Genomic DNA, 6448 nt, shown 5'->3' with positions numbered 1-6448 from the left:
ATAGAGTCACTACTAGAGTGCTCCAAACACCTTCAATTGGAGTGTTGTATTAGGGTTGTAAATGCCCTATTATCTTGCCTTCTGGAGACACTACTAGTGTGCTCCAAACATCTATAATTGGGGTGCTGTATTAGAGTTGTAAATGCCCTATTATCTTACCTTGTGGAGACAATACTACAGTGCTCCAAACACCTTCCATTGGAATGTTGTATTAGGGTTGTAAATCCCTACTATCCTTCCATATGGAGATACTACAAGCGTGCTCCAAACACCTTCAATTGGAGTGTTGTATTAGGGTTGTAGATGCCCTACTATCTTGCCATCTGGAGACAGTACTCGAGTGCTACGAACACCTTCAATTGGAGTGTTGTATTAGGGTTGTAAATTCCTAATTATCTTGCTATATAGAGTTAGTACTAGAGTGCTCCAAACACCTTCAATTGGAGTGTTGTATTAGGGTTGAAAATATCCTATAATCTTGCCTTCTGGAGACACTACTAGAGTGATCCAAACACCTCCAGTTGGAGTGTTGTATTAGAGTTGTAAATGCCCTATTATCTTGCCATTATAGAGACATTACTAGAGTGCTCGAAACAACTTCAATTGAAGAGTTGTATTAGGGTTGTAAATGTCATATTATCTTGCCTTCTTGAGATACTAAACGAGTGCTCCAAACACCTTTAATTGGACAGTTGTTTTAGGGTAGTAAATGTCCTATTGTATTGCCATATAGAGACACTACTAGAGTGCTCCAAACACCTTCAAATCGGGTGTTGTATTATGGTTGTCAATGCCATATTATCCTACCATCTTGAGACACTACTCAAGTGCTCCATCCATTCACCTTGAAATAGAGTGTTGCATAAGGTTTGCAACTGCCATCTTCTCTTACTATATAGAGACATTATTAGAGTGCTCAGAACACCTTCAATTGGAGTGTTGTAATAAGGTTGTAAATACCCTATTATCTTGCTATATAGACTCACTACTAAACACCTTCAATTGGAATGTTGTATTTGGGTTGTAAATGCCCTACTATCTTGCCATCTGGAGACAGTACTCGAGTGTTACAAACACCTTCAATTGGAGTGTTTTATTAGGATTGTAAATTCCCAATTATCTTGCCATATTGCGACACTACTAGAGTCCTCCAAACACCTTCAATAGGAGTTTTGTCTGACGATCATAAATGCTATATTTTCTTGCCATCTGGAGACACTACAAGAGTGCCCCAAACACATTCAATTAGAGTGTTGTATTGGTATTGTAAATGCCCTATTATCTTGCAATATAAAGTAACTACTAGAGTGCTCCAAACACCTTCAATTGGAGTGTCGTATTAGGGTTGTAAATGCCCTATTATCTTGTCATATGGAGACACTACTGGAGTTCTCCAAACACATTCAATTGAAGTGTTGTATTAGTGTTGTAAATGCCCTATTATCTTTATAAATATAGAGTCACTACTAGAGTGCTCCAAACACCTTCAATTGCAATGTTCTATTAGGCTTGTAAATGTCATATTATCTTGTCATACGGAGACACTATTAGAGTGCTCCAAACACCTTCAATTAGAGTGTTGTATTGTACATGCCGTATTATCTTACCATCTAGAGACACTACTCGAGTGCTCCAAACACCTTCAATTAGAATGTTTTATTAGGGCTGTAAATACCTTATTGTCTTGCAATCTAGAGACACTACTTGGGTGCTCCAAACACCTTCAGCTGGAGTGTTCTATTAGGGTTGTAAATGCTCTATTATCTTGTCATATAGAGACACTACTAAGGTGCTCCAAACACTTTCACTTAAAGTGTTTTATTTGGGTTGTAAATGCTCTATTATCTTGTCCTGTGGAGACACAATTAGAGTGCTCCAAACAACTTCAATTGGAGTGTTGTATTAGGGTTGTAAATGCCCTATTATCTTGCCATTATAGAGACATTACTAGAGTGCTCGAAACAACTTCAATTGGAGAGTTGTATTAGTGTTGGAAATGCCATATTATCTTGCCTTCTTGAGACACTACTAGAGTGCTCTTAACACCTTCAATTGGAGTTTTGTATTATGGTTGTAAATGACCTGTTATCTAGCCATCTGCAGACACCACTCGAGTGCTCGAAAAACCTTCAATTGGAGTGTTGTATTAGGATTGCAACTGCCCTCTTCTCTTGCCATATAGAGACATTACTAGAGTGCTCCAAACACCTTCAATAGGAGTGTTGTATTAGGGTTGTAAATGCCCAATTATCTTGCCATATAGAGTCAATATTAGAGTGCTCCAAACACCTTCAATTGGAGTATTGTATTAGGGTTGTGAATGCTCTATTATCTTGCCAACTGGAGACACTATTATAGTGCTCCAAACACCTTCAAATGGAGCGTTTTCTTAGAGTTGTAAATGCCCTATTATCTTGCCATCTGAAAACACTATTAGAGTCCTCCAAGCACCTTCAATTGCAATGTTTTATTAAGGTTGTAAATGTCCTATTATCTGGCAATTTGGAGACACTACTCGAGTGCTCCAAACACCTTCAATTGGAGTGTTATATTAGGGTTGCAACAGCCCTCTTCTCTTGCCATATAGAGACATCTAGAGTGCTCCAAACACCTTAATTGGAGTGTTGTATTAGGATTGTAAATGACCAATTATCTAGCCAACTAGAGTCACTACTAGAGTGCTCCAAACACCTTCAATTGGAGTCTTGTATTATGGTTGTAAATGCCCTGTTATCTTGCCATTTGTATACACTACTAAAGCGCTCCAAACACCTTCAATTGGAGTGTTGTATTATGGTTGCAACTGCCATATTATCTTGCCATTATTAGAGTGATCGAATAATTTTCAATTGGAGTGTTGTATTAGGGATGTAAATGCCCTATTATCTTGCCATCTGGAGACACTACTAGAGTGCTCCAAAACACCTTCAATTGGAGGGTTTTATTAGGGTTGTAAGTGCCATATTATCCTGCCATCTAGACACACTACTACAGTGTTGCGAACACCTTTAATTGGAGTGTTTTATTTGAGTTGATAATGCCTTGTTATCTAGCTTATATAGAGTCACTACTAGAGTGCTCCAAACACCTTCAGTTGGAGTGTTGTATTAGGGTTGTAAATGTCTTATTATCTTACAATAATGAGACCCCACTAGAGTGCCCCAAACACCTTCAACTAGAGTGTTGTTTTAGGGTAGTAAATGCCCCATTATCTTGCCATATAAAGACACTACTAGAGTTCTCCAAACACGTTCAATTCAAGTGTTTTATTAGAGTTGTTAATGCCCTATTATATTGTTATTTGGAGACACTACTAGAGTGCTCCATACACATTCAATTGGAGTGTTGTATTAGGGTTGTAGATGCCCTATTATCTTACAATATGGAGATACTTCCTGAGTGCAACAAACACATTCAATTGGAGTGTTGTATTGAAAATGCCCTATTATCTTGCCATCTGGAGACCCTACTCGAGTGCGCAAAACCACTTCAATTGGAGTGTTTTTATGTGGGTTGTAAATGCCCTACTATCTTGCAATTTGGAGACACTATTAGAATGCTCCAAACACCTTCAATTGGAGTGTTGTATTAGGTTTGTAAATGCTCTATTATCTTGTCATATAGAGACACTACAAGAGTACTTCAAACACGTTCAATTGGAGTGCTTTATTAGGGTTGTAAATGCTATATTATCTTGTCATACTTAGGGTCATGCTAATTAGCTCAAAAATTGAAAATAAATGCGATTAAAAGTGAATAGATGAATTTAGAGAAATTTGACACGCAGGATGTTAATGGAGTTCGGCAAAACAAAGGCTTACGTCTCCGGGGCTTCGCAACCTCAAGTGGTGCCCCTTTCTATTATCCAATACGAAAGGATTACAACTTGTGAACTACTCTTACAACCAAGGGAAGTCACACGGCCAACCCAAAGATGAGCGCCGGCGAGCCCTTACAACCAAGGGATGTCGCACAAGCTACTTGAGATGAGCGCCGGCAAGCCCTTACAACCAAGGGAAGTCACACGAGCTACTCGAGGTGAGAACGAAGTCTCAAAGTCTAGATGAATACGAGAAACACTCAATAGATCACTCTAACCTAATCTAACTTGAGATTACTGAAGTAGGTTCGAGGTTGTTTGAGAGATATTAAAGTTTTAAGCTCAATCAACAATGGTGGAACCAAGCTCACAAAAAATTGTCTTTTTTGCAATTAGGGACGGCTAGGTTAATTTGGGAAGAAAGCCCAATCCCCTATTTATAGAGTCAGCTCAAAAATGAGCTAATTGAGCTAAAACGTTACAACGTTTTTCCTTTGCGATTTTAGGTTTTCAAATGGTCTGATAGCTCAGATTAAACGATCTAAAACATTACAACATTTATAAAACGTTACATAACATTTTGCTCTGTAAAAACTTGATCAAAATCAGGAATTTCTGAAGTTTGGAAATTAATTAAAACGTTACCAACTTTTTAAAATGTTACCAACGTTTTAAAACGTTACAGCTTTTTCCACAAACGTTATAACTTTTTAAAACGTTACAGCCATAACTTTTTAAAACGCTACAGCAACGTTTTTGATTTTTTTGACTTTGATCGAGTTGTTTCACAGCGTTTTCTTAAGATATAATCGTTATAACATTTTACAAACGTTACCAACATTTTTATCCTGTTGAAACAATATCAAAAATACTTTACTAACTTTAAAATATTACAAATTAAATTCTTGATAAATATCTTCAATTTCTTTAGTTCAAGCATTTTACATTGCAATTCCAATTTGGCTTGAACCTACATAATTCTAAAATAGAAGAAATCATAAAATTCAATAATTGTATGTTTTGCAAATTATTCAAATAGATGAAAAAGATTATTGCTCGAACAACAATAAAGACACTACTAGAGTTCTCCAAACACATTCAATTGGAGTGTTTTATTTGGGTTGTAAATGTCATATTATCTTGTTATCTGGAGACACTACTAGAGTGCTCCAAACACCTTCAATTGAAGTGTTGTATTTGCCTTGTAAATGTCCTATTATATTGTCATCTTGAGACACTGCTAGAGTGCTCCAAACAACTTCAATTGGAGGGTTGCATTAGGCTAGTAAATGACATATTATCTTGTCATATGGAGACACTACTAGAGTGCTCCAAACACCTTCAATTGGAGTGTTGTATTAGGGTTGCAACTGCACTCTTCTCTTGCCATATAGAGACATCACTAGAGTGCTCCAAACCCCTTCAATTGGAATATTGTATTAGGGTTTTTAAATGTCCAATTATCTTGCTATATATACTCACTACTAGAGTGCTCCAAACACCAATAGTTGGAATTTTGTATTAAGCTTGAAAATGCCATATTATTTTACTATCTGGAGACACTACTAGAGTGCTCCAAACACCTTCAATTGGAATGTAGTATTAGGGTTGTAAATACCTTATTATCTTTCTATTTCGAGTCACTACTAGAGTGCTCGAAACATCTTCAATTGGAGTATTTTATTAGGGTTGTGAATGCCCTATTATCTTGCCATCTGGAGACACCACTCCAGTGGTCCAAACACCTTAAATTGGAGTGTTCTTTTAGGATTTTTAATACTCTATTATCTTGCCATATTGAGACACTACTAGAGTACTCCAAACACCTTCAATTTTAATGTTTTATTAGGGTTAAAAATGCCCTGTTATCTTGCTATACGAAGTCCCTACTAGAGTGCTCCAAACACCTTTAATTAGAGTGTTGTATTAGGGTTGTAAATATCATATTTTATTGCCATCTTGAGACACATCTAGAGTACTCCAAACACCTTCAATTTGAGTGTTGTATTATAGTTATAAATGCCCTATTATCTTGCTATATAAAGTCACTACTAGAGTGCTTGAAACATCTTCGATTGGTGTGTTTTATTAGGGTTGTAAATGTCATATTATCTTGTCATCTTGAGACACTACTCGAGTGCTCCAAACACCTTCAATTGGAGTGTTGTTTTTGGTTTGTTAATGCCCTATTATATTGTCATATAGAGACACTACTAGAATGCTCCAAACACCTTCAATTAGGGTGTTGTATTGAAAATGCCCTATAATCTTGCTATATGGAGACACTACTAGAGTGCTCTAAACACATTCAATTGGAGTGTTGTATAGGGCTATAAATACCCTATTATCTTGCCATCTGGAGACACTACTAGAGTACTCCTAACACCTTCAATTGGAGTGTTGTATTACGGTTGTAAATGCCATATTATCTTGCTATATAGAGTCACTACTAGAGTGCTCCAAACACCTTCAGTTGGAGTGTTGTTTGAGGGTTGTAAATACCCTATTATCTTGCCATCTGGAGACACTACTAGAGTATTCCAAACACCTTCAATTGGAGTGTTTTATTAGGGTTTTAAATGTCATATAATCTTGCCATCTAGAGACACTACTAGAGTACTGCAAACA

The sequence above is a fragment of the Carex rostrata genome, chromosome 17 (assembly GCF_964058835.1).
Source record: "Carex rostrata chromosome 17, lpCarRost1.2, whole genome shotgun sequence".
NCBI classification, from domain to species: domain Eukaryota; kingdom Viridiplantae; phylum Streptophyta; class Magnoliopsida; order Poales; family Cyperaceae; genus Carex; species Carex rostrata.
Note: the sequence above shows the minus strand (reverse complement) of the source record.